Raw genomic sequence first — 21,262 nt, forward strand, 5'->3', positions numbered from 1 at the left:
GCATCTGTGGCTGTTCTCCACTCAAGCTTCCCAGCACACAAAAGCTCCCAGGCTTTATGCCATCTGAAGGCCTGTCTCTACCTGCTTCCAGAAGAGATCCCACTGCCAGCTCACACATCCATGAGAGATGTGGGGTCTCCTGTAGCTAGGATCTCATGGGTCTATGGTGAGATTGAACTGTTTCTCAGTTCACTCACTCACCCCTTACCCTTGAGCCATTCGAGGCTGGGAACTAACCCTGGCATTTAGGCACCCCATGGAGGTTTCCCAGCTTCCTCTCTCTTCACTGTTGGCCTCAGTATTTCTTTTTCATCCACTCTGAGCCTTTTTTTCTGAATGTTTGCCCAAATAATGGTGGTTTACTCAATAATTTTGTCTCTCTCAGTGGGAACGGTGCTTCCTGGATGCATCTTGTCAGCCATCTTGTCCCCTCTGGAAATAGGTTTATTGAGAGAAGCAAGAGCCTACTGTCATATCACCAATGTTATTTTCTCTTTTAATTTTTTTTGAAAAGGAGAGTCAGGCCAAAGATTCTCCAAAAACCCTTCATTTCTAAATGTGGTTAATGATCTATTCATTATCTATGAATATTTATCATCTACAGAATTTGCCCAAATAAGAGACATATAGTTCTTTTTACTACTTACTGAGCAGAGACACTTACTTCCTGTAGGAAAGTAGGAATCTCAAAGGTTGAAAAAATATATGTTTTTCCAGGAATATGGTATGCTAATAAAAAGCAGTTATGTAGGGCTTTCCAATAGAAAATTTACTAAAAGCAACAACTTTCACCATCACCTAACACCTTTTACATAGTTAGAATTTTCAGTCACATTGGTTTAAAGGAGAAAATAAAACAAGCCTGGTGTGAAAGAAGTTGGATAGTCCACTGTACAAGATCCCTTGATGTATTATTTCTTAACTCATGCCACTGAGAGTGATTTTGTTGAGCAAGAGGAACAAAAAATAACTTAAACTTCATTTACTTCTGAGACGGCAACATATCTACATATTAAAACTAAAAAGTTGTAAACATCATTTCTCACAAATTATAGTTTAGAAAGAAGTGCAGACGCTGTTAAAATGAGTTTGCTGTTAACTCTCTGAGAGCAAAGTGGCGATATTTGCCAACTTTGAGGATATTTCATGACAACCTTATACTAATCTTTTATTTCATTTACATAAGGTGTTATTTGCAATAAGTGTTCTTTCCACTGAAAATGTTTGTATACCACTAACTTTTTAACAGCCTACCCTCTCTATAACATAGGAGTGCCTTGCCATTATGTTATGGAATAGTAGCATTTCCCCTGCTATAAAATGTGCTGTTTTAGAACAGATATTTTAAAAAGAGTGAGAATAAATATAAGTAAATTTTTTTTCTGAGCTTCTTTCGACAAAAGTTTATCTATAATACTAAAAACTATAATCTTTCAATGATTTATAAATTTATAAATAAAATTACATTACAAGAAGATGAGAATGAACATAAAACATGAATGAGCATACATAAACTTAGATGCATAAAGAGTTTTAAATATATAAATAATTAATACTCTTGTGCATGATGAGCTTTGAACCCGAACAAGATTGTTATCGAAGAGAGTACAGGAGCCACATTAGAACATTACTCATTACAGTTGAGAATTTAGTATAAAAAGTTTACCTGAGCCTCTTCCCAAGGGAATTTCAATTCAGTGGTGAATTGAGAAATCTCTAACAACCAACACTTTTTCAAAAAAAAAAAGAAATGAAGCCCTGATTTCTGATTTGCATTCTACCTTGGTTGATTTCAGACTAACCATAAGCTGTCACAGAAAACAATTTGAGAACACATGTGTACATTTGGGCTCATGCAAGCTAATATGAGGTACTTCATGTGCACTACTAGCTCAGGTTTTTTAGTAGAAGTATCAAAAGAAACTTGCCCAAACATAGTCTTGCCTCTGAAGGCATGGATTCTGAAAACAATACTGGAATGAGGCTTACTGCCAATGCTTTAATTCAAGCTTCATGATTTCTTGCTTTAACTATTACCATAATCTTCTCATTGATCTTGTCTCCAGTCTCTCCCTTCTAATTTATCCTCAACTCTGCTACTGCCAGAGGGATATTTCTGAAATACAGATTTCTTCACATCACTCACTCCTTCAGTTCCTCAGAGGATTAAGTTCAAATCATGTGTGGCAATCAGATCTCTTCATGAAAGGCATAGCATTTTTTTCTAGATTTTCTAGTTTGTGTGCATAAAGGTAAAAATAGCAGTCTCTGATAGTTAATTGTATTTCTGTGGGGTCAGTGGAAACATCCCCTTTGTAATTTTTAATTGTGTTTATTTAAATCTTTTTTTTCTTTATTAGTCCAACTAGCCATCTATTTTATTAATTTTTTCAAAGAATGAAGTCATGGATTCATTGATCTTTCTATGGTTCTTTGTGTTTCAATTTCTTTCAGATCAGCTCTGAATTTGTTTATATATTGTCTTCTGCTCGCTTTGGAATTGGTTTGCTCTTGGTTCTCTAGTTCTTCTAGTTGTGACATAAGGTTGTTAATTTGAGATCTTTCTAACTTTTTGATGTGGTCGTTTAGTGCTAGAAGCTTACTTCTTAACATTGCATTAGCTGTGTCCCAGAGATTCTGGTATGTTGTATCTTTGTTCCCATTAGTTTCAAATAATTTATTGATTTCTGCCTTAGTTTTGTTATTTAGCCAAAAGTCACTCAGAAGAAGGTTGTTTAATTTCCATGTAATTGTATGGTTTTGAGTAATTTTCTTAGTGCTGATTTCTATTTTTATTGTGCCATGGTCCAACAGTGTAGTTGTTATAATTTTTTTTTCATTTATTGAGTATTGTTTTGTGTCTCATTGTTTGGTCAGTTCTATAAAAGCACTGGAAAATAACTTCCCACAAACTTGTTGAATGGTTTTGACTGAAAGGCTGATAGTAATATGGACAATGAAGTCCAGGCTGAGGTGGTCTCAGATGGAGATGAGAAATATCTAGGGAACTGGAGCAAAAGTGATTCTTGCTCTGCATTAGCAAAGAGACTCGTGGCATTTTGCCCCTGCCCTATAGATCTGTGAAACTTTAAACATGAGAGAGATGATTAAGGGTATCTAGCAGAAGAAATTTCTAAGCAGCAAAGTGTTCAAGATGTGACCTTTTTCTGAAAGTTATCAGTCATATGCATTCACAAAAAGATGGTTTGAAACTGGAACTTATGTTTTAACGGGAAGAAGAGCATAAAGGCTTGAAAAATTTACAGCCTGACCATGTGCTATAAAAGAAAAAACCCATTTTCTAGGGGGGGATTCAAACATGCTGCATAAATTTGCATAAGTAACAAGGAGTTGAATGTTAATAGTCAAGACAATGGGGAAGATGTCTTCAGTACATGTCAGAGGCCTTCACAGCAGCCCCTCTTATCACAGGTCTGGAGGAAAGGTAAAAATAGTTTTCTGGGCCAGACCTAGGGCCCTGCTGCTCTGTGCAGCCTCTGCATCCCAGCTACTCCAGCTTCAGCTGTGTCTAAAAGGGACCAAGGTACAGCTTGGGCAGTTGCTTCAGAGGGTGCAAGCCCCAAGCCTGGGTGGCTTCCACATGACATTGGGCCTGTGGGTGCATAGAAGGCAAGAACTGATACTTGGGAACCTCTGCCTAGATTTCAGAGGAGGCATGGAAAGGCCTGGATGTCCAGGCAGAAGTTTGTTGCAGGGGTGAAGCCCTCCTAGAGAACCTCTGTTAGGGCAGTGCAGAGGGGAAATGTGGGATTGGAACCCCCAAACAGTGTCCCCTCTGTCCCCTCTGGGGCACTATCTACTGGAGCTGTGAGAAAACAGTCATCATCCTCCAGACCCTAGAATGGTAAATCCACCAACAGCTTGCATCACACACCTGGAAAAGCCACAGGCACTCAATGCCAGCCTATGAAAGCAGCCACAGGGGATGTACCCTGCAGTGCCACAGGGGCAGAGCTGCGCAAAGCTGTGGGAGCCCACCCCTTGCATCAGAATGCCCTGGATGTGAGATGTGAAGTCAAAGGAAATCATTTCAGAGAAGTAATATTTAATGACTGCCCCACTGGGTTTCAGACTTTCATGGGGCCTGTGGCCCCTTTGTTTTGGTTAATTTCTTCCATTTGAAATGATAATATTTACCCAATGCCTGTACCTTCATTGCATCTTGGAAGTACTTAACTTGTTTTTGATTTTACAGGCTCATAGATGGAAAGGACTTTTTCTCAAATGAAACTTTGGACTTGGACTTTTGGGTTAAGGTTGGAATGAGTTAATACTTTGGGGAACTGTTGGGAAAGCAAGATTGACTTTGAAATGTAAAAAGGATATGAGATTTGGAAGGGGCCAAGGGCAGAAAGATATGGTTTGACTCTCTGTTCCCACCCAAATCTCCTCTAGAATTGTAATATCCATGTGTCAAGGGAGGAATCAGGTGGGAGGTGATTGGATCATGGTGGCAGTTTTCCCCTTGGTGTTTTTATGATAGTGAGGGAGTTCTTACAAGATATTATAGTTTAAAAGTGGCAGTTTCCCCTGCTCTCTCTCTCTTTCTTGTGGCAATGTAAGATGTGCCTTCCTTCCCCTTCACCTTCTGCCATGATTGTAAGTTCCCTGAGGCCTCCCCAGCCAGGCAGAACTGTGAGTCAATTAAACATTTTTTGTTTATAAATTACCCAGTCTCAGGTAGTATCTTTATAGCATTGTGGAAACAGACTAATACACCTGCCATCTCTTATCATTAGAAAAATGAAAATCAAAACCACAGTGAGATACCCATTTAATAATACCCAAAGGAGGTTTAATTGACTCACAGTTTTGCATGTCTGGGGAGACCAAGCAGAATACATGAATAATACAATGGGTATTATTAAAAAGTCAAAAAATAACAGATGCTGGTGAGGTTGTGGAGAAAAAGGAACAGTTCTACATTGCTGGTGGGAGTGTAAATTCATTTAGTCATTGTGAAAAGCAGTGTAGCAATTACTCCAAAACTTAAAACAGAATTACGATTTGACCTAGCAACTTCATGATTGGGTATATACACAAAGGAATATAAACCATTTTACCATAAAGACACATGCATGTGTATGTTCACTGTGGCACTATTCACAATAGTGAAGACATAGAATCAACCTAAATGTACATCAATAGTAGACTGGATAAAGTAAATGTGATAAATATACACCATGGAATACTATGTAACCATAAAAAGAACAAGATTATGTCCTTTGCAGCAACATGGATGGAGCTGGAGGTCATTATCCTATGTAAACCAACACAGGAACAAAAAACAAAATATCACATATTCTACTTATAAGTGGGATCTAAACAATGAGAACAGATGGCTACTAGGAGGTGAACAACAGACACTGGGGCCTACTTGAGGGTGGATGGTGGTAAGAGGAAGAAGATCAGAAAAAAATACCTATTAGGTACTATGCTTATTGCCCAGGTGATTAAATTATCTGTAACACCAAACTCTCATGACACACAGTTTAGCTATGTAACAAACTTGCCCGTGTACCTGTGAACCTAAAATAAAAGTTAAAAAAGGAAAAACACACACACACAAAATAAATCATAGAAATAATAGTATGGATATATTTTTTAAAATATAAAGCCCTTAAATTATAATTAAAAAAAGAAAGACTGAGTAAATGCTTTCCAAATATTAGTCTGTAGACTAGCTGCCTCAATATTATTTATGAAGCTTTGTAAAAAGCAGATTCTAGAATCCTTGCACAGATCTACTGCGTTAATTGCATCAGATTGTGGGGGTAGTACTCATAAATCTGTATTTTTAAAGTGCCACAGATTAATCTGTTGCCATAACCAGATTTGGGACTCCAGGGGAAGGTGACAAATGTTGGTGTTGTTAACAAGTACTTAAATTCTTCATTAGAAACTTGCTATCTGGATGGCTTTGGGTAAGTTACATGACCACTACGTGCCTTAGTTTCATGATGGTGACAATGATATCTACATCATAATGCTGTTAAAATGACTAAATTTCATAGCACTTTACACAATTAGTCACTCATACATGCTAATCTACCTTTACCCCATATATGCACCTTTTTACTTTGAGTCAGTCATTTCTTTCCATTCTTATCTCTAACTATTCTGCTCTACCTCTGTGATTAACCCACTTCAAACCCACTTTCCCTCACTAGCCCAGTGGTGCAAGTTCAACTGCCCATAAAGGCCAGGAACCTAACAGGATTGAGTAAATTAAAATGAAGAAGCCTATCCAAATATTTTTTATGTGGGAAAGTGAATTTATTGTTATAAATTTCATTTTTCGAGAGTAGTAAGACTTTAAGATGTTTTTAAGGTAAAATATCCCATTAAGAAATATGGTGAATAGTCTATCAATGGATCAATGGCTAAAGAAAATGTGGTATACATACACAATATAATACTATTCAGCCATAAAAAGAATGAAATCCTGTCATTTTCACCAACATAGATGGAACTGGAGGTCATTATATTAAGTGTAATATGCCAGGCACTGAAAGACAAATATCACATGTTGTTATTTATACATGGGAGATAAATAAGTTGATCTCATGGAGGTAGAAGTTTGAATGATGGTTACCAGAGGCTAAGAAATATGTGTGGGGAGGGGAATGAAGAAAGGTTGGTTAATGGGTACAAAAATTCAGTTATATAGAAGGAATGAACTCTGTTGTTTACTAGTATATTAGGGTGGCTATAGTTAATAATGTGTTGTATATTTTGAAAAATCTAAAAGATTCAAAATGTTCCCAACACAAAGAAATACATTTTTAAAGGGACAGATATACAAATCACCCTCAATTAATTTTTACACATTTTATACATGTATCAAATTGTCACATGTCCCTCACAAATATGTACAATTATTATGTATCAATAAAATATTGTGGATGAATTCAGAAATAAAAAGAAAAAAAATTTTCTCTGGTCCAAGCAAAACACATATGAGCTGAGTTCAGCGCCCCCTGGACTTCTAGTTTCTGACTTTGAGTCCAGTTTCACCATTATCATTGTGACCCAGATGGTGTATCTGACCACATCGCCGAAGACAAAAAAATCACCTGGATAGTGAGAGTTTTGTGTAGCTCTGATGTTAACGTCCTCTTTTGGGGGAATTGTAACCATAACCATTTTTACCAGATTGCCCTGCACTTTTCTCCATTTCACTTTCACATTCCTCTCCTTTCACCAGTCAGAATGCTGCTTGAGATTTGACTTGAGTGTTAGTGGTCTGTGACTTCTCTTTGTCTTTGGTGATTATTGATAAATGGTTGGCCATCATTTTTATTACTATTGTAATGGACATTCTTTTTAAATTGCCTTACCTCCATTCATATAACTATCTCTTGAACAATGATTTTTATTTTAATGTTAAAAACCTTAATGTAGTGTTGGTACAACCGGCTTGGGGCTTAGAAAAAAAGGAAAGTTGAATCTCTAACTCACTTGCAATGCCTAAATGAATGTTAGATCAATAATTTAATTAAACTTAAAAGCTTCTGCACAGCAAAATAAATAATCAGCAGAGTTAACAGAAAACCCACAGGGTGGGAGAAAATCTTCACAATGTATACATCTGACAAACGAGTAATACTCAGAATCTACAAGAACTCAAACAAATCAGCAAGAAAACAAACAAAAAAGCCCCCAAAAACAATCCCATCAAAAGTGGGCTAAGGACATGAATAGCCAATTCTCAAAAGAAGATATACAAATGGCCAAGAAACATGTGGAGAAATGCTCAGCATCACTAATTATCAGGGAGGTGCAAATCAAAACCACAAAGCGATAGCACCTCACTTCTCCAAGAATGGCCATATTCAAAAAATCAAAAAATAATACACATTGACAGGGATGTGGTGAAAGGGGAAAACTTTTGCACTGTTGGTGGGAATGGAAATTAGTAAAACCACTATCAAAAACAGAACTAAAAGTGGATCTACCATTATATCCAGCAATCCCAGTACTAGGTATCTATCCAGAAGAAAAGAAGTCATTATACAAAAAAGATAGTTGCACACGCATTTTTATAGCAGCATAATTTGCAATTGCAAAAATATGGAACCAACCCATATGCCCATCAATCAACAAGTGGATAAAGCAGATTCTAGAAGTGGATCTAGAAAATGGATAAAGTGGATAAAGAAAATGTGATATATATACACCATGGAATACTACTCAGCCATAAGAAGGAACAAAATAATGGCATTCACAAAAATGTGAATGGAACTGGAGACTGTTATTCTAAGTGAGGTAACACAGGAATGTGAAACCAAGCATTGTATGTTCTCTCGTATGTGGAAGCTAACCTATGAGGACACAAAGGCATAAGAATAATACATTGGATTCTGAGGACTCAGAGGAATGGGTGATGGAGGTCTAGGGATAAAAAATCTACACTTTGGGTACATAGTACACTGCTCGGCTGATGAATGCACCAAAATCTCAGAAATCACCACTGAAGAACTTACACATGTAAAAAACACCACCTGTTCCACAAAAACCTATTGAAATAAGAAAACGAAAAATTAAAAAAGCAAAGTCATAAGAGGAAAAGATGTTGTATTCATTAATATCAGCAACCCCAAAATTACAGTGGCTTAAGCAAGATAATAGTTTAACTCTGATGTGCCAGTCTGAGTTAAAGCAACCAAAAGCTGATAGGGCAGCTTCAGTGCTAAGAACGCAGGTTTCTTCTGTCTTTACTTCCATCATTTCTAAAGGCATTTCCCTGACCCTCATAGATGAAGACCTCATGAGCTGGATCTGTATTCCAGCCAGCAGGACAATAGAGAATGGGATTGGAAGGCACAACCTGGAATTTGCCCACATTGCTTCCTCTTAAATCTCTTTTTCTCATAGTCTCAATGTCACACCTAGCTACAAAGGAGACTGGAAAATGTAGTCTTCATTTGGGATTCTCTTGATCTCAGCTCAGATTTAGGGGTTTTATTACTAAAGAAAGAAGGGCCAAATAGATGTAGAAGAACAACTAACAGTATCTGCTATAGGGATTAACTTAGGACTGATAGGGAAACAAAAGAAAAACAACCCTGCAAAGATAAGAGTTGGTATCCAGCTGATGGACTCATCATTATAAAAGTCTGGGAGGAGGAACTGGGATTCCAGAGAGGTTCTCATAGCAGAGATAAATGCCTTTGTTCATCTTGTTGCTTTTGTTCATGTGCTTCCAGACGGGAAGAATCACCAACACAAACACATGGCAAACAGGAAGAGGATGAAGACCTCTCATCTCTTGGCACCAGGATGAAGGAAATACCCTCAGTCATCGCCCTGGTTACAAAGATCCTAGGATTCAGCTTCTCCAGAAATCTGAATGCCTTTGGATTAAACATCCTGGGAGTTGGACAAAGATCCTAGGATTCAGCTTCTCCAGAAATCTGAATGCCTTTGGATTAAATGTCCTGGGAGTTGGACATGGCTGTGTGGTAATATAACTTCTAGTCTCCTCTTTGAGCTTACCACTGAGCACTGAGCTCATGGGGCAATTCTCCTGTCTTTGTTCCTTCAACTTCTTCTTTACTCACATTCATGCTTTCCAATTTTGTCCTTTGACAGCATGGATGGACTAAAGTTGTGGAATGTTCTGGGGCTAGTGGAGGCTAGATTCAAATCCTGGCTCTGCTCCTTTCTTCTTGTGTGTGCGATCTTGGACAAGATACCTAACGCCTGTGAGCCTTAGTTTCTATTTCTATAAAAAGAGTACAAATAACAGTTCCTCCATCGCAAAGTTGTCATGTGAATTAAATGTATTCAAAGCCAAAAAAGAAAAAAATAAAGAATTTAAACATCAAACAGGAACCTTTATTCAATCAAAATGTAATATAAAGGATTAGATTCATTTTTCTGTCTAAAACAACTGAAAAACTAACAAAATAAGTAAAACAGAGACAATGAAAGGCATTGATCATCAGGTACTGAAAGACAGTGGTTTCTACAAATGTAGTGAGCACTGTGATTGCCCCAGTCTAGTGCTTTACAGGGAAGTACAGGGAAGGGGAACACAATCAGAATCCAATACATACCCTGAGTTGAGGAGACAAAGAATGAGTCCAGGAAAACCAAGACAGCTAGAGTTTGCAATGCAGAGTGCTGGTGAAGAGAAAGATAAAAGGATGATAGGGAACAGTACTCAGTTCTTGCAGAGTCAGTTATTTTGCCTATTCCTACCAGCTAGAGTAAAAAGGCACATAAGTCATGGCACATTGATTACAATACTAAGAGTTGACTCACCTAGTACTTGGAAAAAAAGAAAAAACATAATCCCAGACTAAATTACACTTCTAGTTCTGCCTAATTAAGCTTAAAAACAAGACCCCAAAAGATCAAAATGTGTCTAATTCATTTAATTATATTCCAGACCAAAGCTCAATAATATTTTTTAAAATACAAAAATATACATCATTAAAAAGAAATATTAACAATGTCTGACGTAATAAAAATTATCAGATATGAAAAGAAATATAAAGATATAACCCATAATTAGGATAAAACACAATCAATTCCACACCAGAAATGACTCAGATGATAAAACTAGCAGATAAGAATATTCAGTTAACAAGACTATTCTGTATCTTCAAGAAGTTATAGGAAAGGCTGCATATGTTAAGTAGAGAAATAGAAGAAACATGTTTTAAAAGGGCCCTATTTGACCTGCTAATGATAAAAACTACAATGTCTGAAATGATTAAAATGTGCTGCATGGGGTTGAATGTATATTAATATTTGGAAGAAAATATTAGTTAACCTGAAGACATAGCAATAGAAACCATTAAAAATAAAAGAGATTAAAAGATGGAAAAATTAACACAATATCAATGAGCTGTGACATAGTTTTAAGCAGCCGAATAAATGTGCAAATGGAGTCCATAAAAGAAGTAGGGCAGAAAAATTGCTTGGTGAATTAATGGTTAAAATGCTGCAAATTTTATGCAAATTCTACTCTCAGAGATGAAAGAATCTCAACAAACTCTAAACAAAAATAACAACTCTGGCCAAGATGGCTAGATTAGAAGCAGCTACAGTCCATGGCTCTCACGAAGAGGAAAGAAAACAGCAAGTGAATTCTGCACCTTCAACTGACGTATCCAGGCTCTTGCATTGGGACTGATTAATTGGACAGCTTGACCCATGGAGAATGAGGAAAAGCAGAGCGGGGCGATGGCCCACCTGGGAGTGGCACAGAGCCAGGGGAGCTCCCATCCCCAGCGAAAGGAGGTGGTGAGTAATTGTGTGACCCCACCTGGGAAACCACACTTAGCACACGGATCTTTGCAACATGCAGGTAAGGAGATCCCCTCGTGAGCCCACACCATCAGGGTCTTGGATCCGAATACAGAGCTGTGCAGTCTCAGCAGAGCAGCCACTTGGGCACGCACAGAGATCCGGGAATTGGTTTGCATACTTTGGCCCTAAGAATTCTGTCAAGGTGGCAGATCCATCTGTGCATTCCCCTAGGAAGGGGGCTAAATCTCAGGAGCCTAGTGGTGTCATTCTATGGGTGCCATTCTCATAGCATCTAGCAAAGTTAAGACTCACTGGCTTGGAATTCCAGCCAGCCAGTGACAGCAGCTGGAGACTGCCTGAGATGGACCAAGTTCCCAGAAGGAGGGGTGGCCACCATCTCTGTGGTTTGAGTCGGCCGTTCTAGTCCGCCAGCTCTGGGGAGTCCAGGTGGTCCAGACTGGGAGGAGTTCCCCACAATGCAACCAGATCATGGCCAGACTGCTTCTTTAAGTGGGACCCTGATTCATTCCTTCTCATTGGGCGAGACCTCCCTGTGGGAATTTCAGCAATACCAGCTACAGTTATACAACAGAACTCTGATCTCTCCCTTGGATGGAGCCCCTGGAGGGGAGAGGTGGCCGCCATTTCTGTGGTTCAGCCAACTTAGTCTTTCCATCATGCTGGCTCTGGAGAGTCCAAGTGGTCCGGACTGGACTGGGAAAAGGAAAATGTGCTCAGTCTGCAGGTTGTCTTGGTGAACGTGTAACTCAGCTTGGTCCAGGACCACGATCAGGGACCAATCAGGAGCTGAAATGATAAATCATAGAGGCTGCTCAGCTTGGCCCAGGACCTATTAGAAGCTGAAGTGAAAGTTTGGCCCAAGACCAATCAGGCGCTGAAGTGATGATTCATAGAAGCCGGACTTACAGTCCTAAGAAAGGAAAGGAAAGTGCCCATCGGAACCCACTGGAGCCCACCATGCCCATGCCCACAAAAGGAGAAAAAACTTTTTTCGGGAGGCCACTGACTATACAAAGGATAAAGGCATTTTCTATGCCAGGCCTTGTTCCCTTATCTGAGTGAGCTGGAGGTTTGTGCAAGTTTTTATCCAAATGGGCCAGAATGGCCCAAGGTTTTTTGTATCTGTGCAGCTGTGGGCATGTCTCCAGGCACAACATCCTGTTCTAGTTCCCTTATCTGTGCCTGCAGCTTGAATTTTTTTTCCCAGGCTGCTTTTTATGTTATGTGGGGAAGAGGCACTGACCCATGGGCTCGGGGCTCTTTGGGACTCTTGCCTTGTTATCCACCTAAGGCAAGCTACCTAACTCCCTTCATTTCCCAACCCCTCAGGAGTGGAGACCTTAACTTCTATTAGGGAGATTCGGCATTGATCTTTCTGGCTACTTCCTGCTGGAAAGGGGAGTTGTGTAGGGAACAGCAGCTAGGATTGTTTTTGAGGTTGGTTTAAGGGTCCTCAGAAGAAAGGTGCATTCACGCATGGTTCCATTTGCATCACCATTTGGAGCTTGATAGCCTCTATGTGAAAAGAAACAATTTGGGTTATTAGAGGACATGTATTAAAATAAGACAAGGGGGGTAAGGACAGCTTAAAAATCTTGAAGCTGCTGATACATTTCGATAACTAGTGGCTACAGTTATGCTTGCTAAGATTTGGGTGCATGGGACTTAGCTTTGGTCAGATTTCTTAATTTTATCCTTCCAAAGAGACTTTTGGGTTATGGGCACTCTATTTATTCCTATTACCCAGCAGGATCTGCAGGATAATTGCTTAGACTAGAATATTGATCCAGATTTTTACATTACCCATCTCCTTCTGTCTCCTCTGAGCCATAGCTGGAGATTGCTGGTTGGCTCACAGGAAGAAGCATGGTTATTTTAAAATGTAAGCAAAAAGTTAAAAATAACTGATGACACTGGAAGTTAATGATAGATGTATAAGTTTTAAAACACAATTTTCTCTCTCTCCAGTCCTCATTTTTGTTAAAAACAACTTATTGGCCAGACGCAGTGGCTCATGCCTGTAGTCCTAGCACTTTGGGAGGCCAAGGTGGGTGGATCACGAGGTCAGGAGATCGAGACCATCCTGGCTAAAATGGTGAAACCCCGTCTCTACTGAAAATACAAAAAAATTAGCCAGGCATGGTGGCGGGCGCCTGTAGTCCCAGCTACTCAGGAGGCTGAGGCAGGAGAACGGTGTGAACATGGGAGGCGGAGCCTGCAGTGAGCCGAGATCTCGCCACTGCACTCTAGCCTGGGCGACAGCGAGACTGTGTCTCAAAAAAAAAAAAAAAAAAAAAAACAACTTATGATAGGACTGTATAGACAGGTATGAGGCCAGTTTTCTCAAGGGGGTTTTACTGGCTCTGCAAGTCGAGGTTAATTGCTTAAAGGGAAATACACCTTTCTAGTCAAAGCCTTGGAAAAACAACCAGTTTTTCCAATTGTGTTTTGTTGCAAAAGAAAATGGATTCTTGTTGCACTGATGCAAACAACTATATTGTTTAATTCAAGAATACTCATAACTAGTTTCCAAATTATAGAAGAACTAGGCAGAGGAAAACAAACATGTTCCAAATCTTGATCACAGGAGTATAACTTGCCTAGTCGTTAAAATCTTTTAAGAGTTTCCTTGACTCTGAAAAATAAAATAAGGATCAGCAGTGTTCCAAGCAAAAGTCAAAAACTTGCTTCTGTCTTTTATTAGTTTAGTCCATTTCATGAACATTTGTTTTGCTTGATATTCATAAACATTTTAGCTTTTCATGAGTTCTGTACATTTTTCTGTTATGAGAAACCTGCATTTGAGAGAACCTGTTAAAATCCCACAGTTAGATTATAAACCATCTTTTGAAGAGAATTAAAACAAGACAATGATTGTCTCTAAATGACAAAATGCCCAATTTGGATATAGTCAGAAACACAATTGACAAAGAAATTTGGTTATTTTTGTGGTTTACAGTAACCCAACATAACAACCTTAATTGTGATTGATAGCACATATTTAGACATTAGAGCCTTAGACATCCCATATGGTTTTGGAGCACAGGTTAATATTAGTGACCAAAATATAACCTGAAGAATATTAGACATAACCTTGGCAATCTCATGTACCTAAACATATTAAATAATCTTGTTTACTTCTCTTCCGGATGTTCCAGGGGCCCTCTGCAGCACACAAAAGCTAGGCATAAGGTAAGACAACCTTGAAACTGAAATTTGATTTTGGGAGAATATGTTGGAGGTTTAAAACACTTGATATCATTAAATAGAATTTTAGATTACCATAAGTCACTTCTTTTGCCAAAATGATGACTTAGGAATTTGAAAAAGCAAAAACCTTCATTAGCCCTTATTATTACATGAAAATCCTGCTCAAGAGAGAGAAAGCTAAATTTCACCCTTGCATTAGTTTACTATTAATGTTAACCTCAATTTTAATGGAACTTTATATACAATTCTATTGAATCTTAACCAGTTTGATCATGAGGTAAGATTTTTCACAAACCTTTTATAACCCTCTTGAATTTAGTCAATACATTCACACACAGAACTTGTTTTGCAAGATTAATTTTTACAATTTTTTTTTCACAATTTGCTTAAACCTTCTTTATTTTATCTAACTTAAGACAATTCTTGGCCAAGTGTGGTGGCTCACACCTGTAATCCCAGCACTTTGGGAGGCCGAGGCAGGTGGATCACCTGAGGTCGGGAGTTTGAGACCTGCCTGACCAACATGGAGAAACCCTGTCTCTACTAAAAATACAAAATTAGCCGGGCGTGGTGGTGCGTGCCTGTAATCCCAGCTACTTGGGAGGCTGAGGCAGGAGAATCACTTGAACCTGGGAGGCGGAGGTTGCAGTGAGCGGAGATCGTGCCATTGCACTCCCACCTGGGCAGCAAGAGCAAAACTCTGGCTCAAAAAAAAAAAAAAAAAAAGGACAATTCTTCATCTGTAGGCAAAATGTATATTTCCATGCCTTTTTATAAACTTTTACTATGAACACTTTTTACTGTTTTGCATACCTTGGGGGTAAATTTACTTCCAGTAGTTTTAATTACATATTATAATGGTAATTCTTAGCAATTCTTCACTTGATTGTAAAACCTGGTAAGTTGTTTTAATTATGTGCTAGGTGCAGATAAAGTTTGACTCTTTCCTGCATAGTTAGGGGCATGGATACTTCTATATATCTCCCTTTTATGTTTTCCCAAGGAGTCCCAGGCCACCAGAAGTTATTCTGGGGCCTTTTATGCACGCACTGAGAGTGGCAAGACAGAATGGAGAAAAGTAATTTAGTTGACTTAGAAAAAATCCTCTTCCAGAGAAACAAGATTTTGAAGAGAAAAACATACAGGACTTTTGAATATATTCATAGCTTGGATATCCACTCTTAATTAAGCTGAGCACACTTTGAAAAAATTCTTTTTCATTAATTAAAACTCTAGAGAAGGTAAACAGTGATTCTTATCATTTCTTTTACCGATTTACACCACTATCTGTTCGCAATCATGTTCAGGTTCTCTAGTTGACTCTGGGAAAGTGGCTGGGTTCAGGCAAGGGCAGGTTTTTTCTTTTACTGGACTGCAGATCCCTCTAGCAGCAAAGCTTGATATTTGAGGAGGCAATTGTTTATTAGCCAGAGACTTCCCTTAAAGGACAGCAGCTCTGCTATACTCTGGGGTGCAAACAGTGAAGTTCTTACCCATGGTTAACCCACTGGCTGTTGAGCTGGACCTCAAACCTCAGCCAAAACTCCCAGGACTATTTCCTTCCTTTCTGATACATATAGATTAAATACCTTCCCTATGAGAAGACTGAGGGCGGATGCTTTAAGTAGGGCTTGCTTTAGCTGGTTTAAGGCTTTTATGTTTTAGGTTCCCAAGTTAGGGAATGAGTTCTAGCTGCTTAAGCTTCTTTTGTGAGGTGTTGTAAAGAATGAGCTATTTCACTGTACCCAGGTACCCACAGTCTGCAAAATTCAGTAATGCCCAAGAATCCCCTTAACTGTTAAAATGGGCTTAATTCTTTCCTCATCTGGTGTTTTGATTCCTTCTGACCAGACTAGACCTAGGTGCTTTACCGAAGTTTGACAAAACTGAGCTTTAGATGTTGAGACCCTATATTCCCTTTCAGCTAAGAAATTGAGAGCCTTACTACCTTCTTAAGACCACCTCAGTTGGGGTACGGAGAACAGTATTATTTAGATATTGCAAAGTTTCAACTTGAGGGTGAGAAAACTTGAAATGTCTTTACACAGAACCTGTTTCAGCAACTTCTTTTTGATATCGGGGGCTTCCTGAGTAATGAACCTTTTTTTTTTCTTTTTTATTGAATTGGGAGACAGGAGTGTGTTTCACTGAAGCTCTTCTCTGCCTTTCCAAAAAGGCAGGGGAATCTTCTTCTGGTTTCTGGTTCAACAAGAACAGTTTAGCGTAATTAAGAGGTTTGGTTCTGGTTCTTTGCAAGCCTTTTAAAATGCAAATCAGAAAGTGTTTCTTTTCCACTTATCTATGTGATTACTAGGGCTCCAATTAGGGTTTTCAAGGGGCACTGTTTCTCTTTCTGTTGGGAATGGGGATCCTGTCTCTTTTTCACCTTCTTTTATTTTAGACTTCTTCCTTTAAGACTTTTAGACTGGCTATAGGAGATATGCTGTTTATCACCTAATGTTTCTGCTGCCTGTAAGGCTGCCTGCTTTTCTGCAACAGTTAGGGTTTGGCTTAAAAGTAGCATAGCATCTCTCCATGTTAGATTAAACGCTTGCGTTAAATTTTGAAAAGCCTCTTTATGTTTATCAGAGTCATCAGAGAACTTGCCTAGGTCCCCCTAAGGTCCTGAAATGAGAAGGGAACTTGAATCCTACTGACACCATGCCCATCAGGCATTTCTTGCAGGGGCAACAGCAAAGTTGGCAATTTATTGAGTGGCACAACCAGAGGAGCTAATGATTTGGCTATTGGGAGCCCCTAAGAAGTGGGTCAGGTAGGGAACCCAGAAGTTGCATTTTAGAGTTCCCCAATGGTTTGTCTCTCTGACTTTGGGTAATCATCCTTTGTAGGCTTGCTTGACATGGCTGCCAAAAGGGCAGGGTCAACTGTACAATACTTACAAAGATTCGAGTTTTCCCAAAAAGCAAAAAAAGCCTGTACATAGGAAACCTTGGAGCACTTGCCCTCCCACTTACAGAAAATATCTAGTTGTTGAATAGTATAGAAATCAAGACTTCCCTCAGAAAGCCAGGTTTGTTCATCCCCAAGATGGGAACAAGGCCATGCCCCTGTGCAATAGAATATAAGCCAGAAGTCTCAGGGTCAAAGGCGTTCCAGTGATTCAAAATGCACTCAAGGGGAGTACTAACTGCAGATGGTTTGTTACTCATCTAGAAGGAGAAAGGGAGACAAGGTGTCCCTTATTCCTCTTCCTCCCATTTGTGTGACCCAGGGTGGAGAGAAAGAGAGAAAGTGTGTCCCCCTTCTCCTCCTTCCCCCTCTCCTCTGGGTCTCAGCAACCATCATAAGTGCCTCCCTATGGATACAAGTGTGACCTTTTATCCATGGTCCCAGAAAAGCTAGTCAGTAGGATTTATTCACACTTACCTGTTCAAAACCTTACCATTCTGTCCTGCTGGATTCCTAGATCCACCCAGCCCAGAAGGCTCCCACGGTACCCCAGAGGCTTGGGAGAGATTATGTAGTAGTTGGACCTGGGCAAGAGTTTTAAATGGAGGGAGTGTCCTAACACTATTTCTGGCTTCCCTTGCTATGGCTCCAGCAAAAAATCAAAATCCCATAGAATGGGACTGAATAAATTCTAAATGTAAAATTCATTTTCTGTTTAAATTCCAATGTAATTGAATGCAAAACAGCTGCCTCAAAGAGTGTAAAAATTGAATGGCTGCCTCTCCTTTGATGGGGACAGTATTGAAGCTAAAATCTGTCTTATCAAAATGTCTTCCTCCTGACTGTTGAAAGTGGAGTTTTTCTGTCTACAAATAGGACATGGGGTCTGATCACTGATAGAAGACCAAAAATGGAAAAGAATTGGGAGACTAGAAGTCTGGGACAGAGAACGGACACGGCTCCCTATGGAGAAAAATCCCATTCCACTAGGTGGCACTGTAGGGTTAGAAATGTTAGGTAAACACTTCAAATTCTTTTCAGGCAAAAATTAGAAAGAGAGTTTTGGGGTTTGATAGGCTGTCCCTATAGCATGCCCCCCAGCATAAGAAAATTAACTTATCTCATAAAGGAACTGTTTAAATTTATTGGAAAATGATGAACTCTTATACGAAGAGAAAAACAATCCAAATGGAGCGGGGGATAGTCACTCGGGGTGAAGTATCCTCCCATACGATGCTATAAATGTCCATCATTGAGGGATAAAAGGGACCTTACTAGGTAAATACTTAAATGAAAATCTTGAATTCACCCTGTTTCTAGGAAATCAGAAAAACAATAACTCTTCGAATTACATTCCTTACTACTAAGAAACCAACTGACTCTACCCAGCAAGACTATATTTCTAGGTTGCAAAAACACCTGCAACATTGTATACGATGGGATAGGAGACACGATAGCCGCGAGAGGAAAGAAGGAAAATTCGATAGGAAAAGACTGGAAATCCTTGTGCCGACACCCTGACAGGCTGTCAAGGACTGGAGTTAGTCTACAGACCTTCAGATAATACTGGGGTGTAGCCCCAGCCAGAAATCTTCAGTCGCCCTAGGACCTTCTTCCAATCCCACATGACGACTTAGGCCCTCCATGGAAGGAAACTAGATTGGAATAGACAAGAAGTCTCAGAAATGAAAGTAAAGAGTTAACATTAAAGGTCCACTCTTATTCATCCTTCTAATGAATTATCTTCTTCCCAGTCAATACACTAAGATGTAAGTCTTTCGTTGTCTGAGATAATGCCTGGAGTTCTTGGTCCTAACTCCAAGACGATTAAGGAGAGTGGACACAAAGGTGAGGTTAGAGTGAAAGCTTAATAAGTGAAAGAAAAAAGCTCTCTGTCAGCAGAGAGGGGGTCTCAAATGGGAATACCCACTATGAGGCTGGGGTCAAGGGATTTTCTGAATTGGGAAGATAAAAAGATATGCTTAGTCTGCGGGCTGCCTTGGCAAATACATGACTCAGCTTGGCCTGGGACCTTGGTCCAGGAACAATCAGGAGCTGAAGTGATGATTCATAGAAGCCGGACTTATAGTCCTAACAAAGGAAAGTAGAGTGCCCACCGGAACCCACTGGAGCCCACTGTGCCCATGCCCACAAAAGGAGAAGAAACTTTTCCTGGGACTCCACTGACTATACAAAGGACAAAGGCATTTCCATACCAGGCCTTGTTCCCTTGTCTGAGTGAGCTCTGGAGGTTTGTACAAGTTTTTATCCACATGGACTAAAGGTTTTTTCTATCTGCAGCCATGGGCATGCAGCCAGGAACAATACCCTGTGCTATAGTTTCCTTATCTGTGCTTGCAGCTTGAATTTTTTTCCCAGGCTGCTTTTTATGTTATATGGGAATGAGACACTGACCAATGGGCCATGGGCTCTCCAGAACCCTTCCCTTGTTATCTACCTAAGAAAGCTATCTAATCTCCTTTGGGAGATTTTAATACCCCACTGACAATATTAGACAGAGCAGCAAGATAGAAAATTAACAAAGATATCCAGGATCTGAGCTCAGCTCTGGATCAGCTGGACCTGATAGGTATCTACAGAACTCTCTACTCAAAACCAACAGAATATACATTCTTCTCATTGCCACATGACACTTACTCTAAAATTGATCATATAATTGGGAGTAAAACACTCCTCAGCAAAGGCAAAAGAACAGAAATCATAACAGTGTCTCAGACCACAGCACAATCAAATTAGAACTCACGATGAAGAAACACACTCAAAACCACACAACTACATGGCAATTGAACAACCTGATCCTGAATGACTACTGGGTAAATAATGAAATTAAGGCAGAAATCAAGATGTTATTTAAAGGTAATGAGAACAAATAGACAATGCACCAGAATCTCTGGAATGCAGCTAAAGCAGTGTTAAGAGGAAAATTCATAGCACTAAATGCCCACATCAAAAAGCTAGAAAGATCTCAAGTTGACAACCTAACATCACAACTAAAAGAACTAGAGAAACAAAAGTAAACAAATGCCAATGCAAGTAGAAGAAAGGACATAACCAAAATCAAAGTATAACTGAAGGTAATGGAGACACTAAAAACCCTTCAAAAAATCAACAAATCTGGGAGCTGGTTTTCCAGAAAAAATTAATAAGATAGATAGACCCCTAGCTAGACTAATAAAGAAAAGAGAGAGGAATCAAATAGATACAATCAGAAGTGATAAGAGGGATATTACCACTGAGGCCACAGGAATACGACCAACCATCAGAGAATACTATAAACACATCTATGCAAAGAAACTAGAAAATCTAAGAAGAAACAGATACATTCCTGGACACATACACCCTCTGAAGACAGAACTAGGATGAAATTGAATCCCTGAATAACAATAACAAGTTCTGAAACTGAGGCAGTAATAAACAATCTACTAACCAAAAAAAAGCTCAGGACCAGGCAAATTCACAGTTGAATTCTTTGAAAGGCACAAAGAAGAGCTGGTACCATTTCTACTGAAAGTATTCCAAACAATTGAAAAGGAGGAACTCTTCCCTAACTCATTTTATGACGTCAGAATCATCCTATACCAAAACCTGACAAAGATAAAACAAAAAAGAAAACTTTAGACCAATATGCCTGATGAATATCAATGCAAAAAATCCTCAATAAAATAGTTGCAAACCAAATGCAGCAGCACTTCAAAAAGCTTATCTACCATGATCAAATTTTCTTCATCCTCGGGATGCAAGGTTGGTTCTACATACACAAATCAATAAATCTCATTTGTCACATAAACAGATCTAAGGACAAAATCCACATGATTAT

This window comes from Pan paniscus, chromosome X (genome assembly GCF_029289425.2).
Source record: "Pan paniscus chromosome X, NHGRI_mPanPan1-v2.0_pri, whole genome shotgun sequence".
Lineage (NCBI taxonomy): Eukaryota > Metazoa > Chordata > Mammalia > Primates > Hominidae > Pan > Pan paniscus.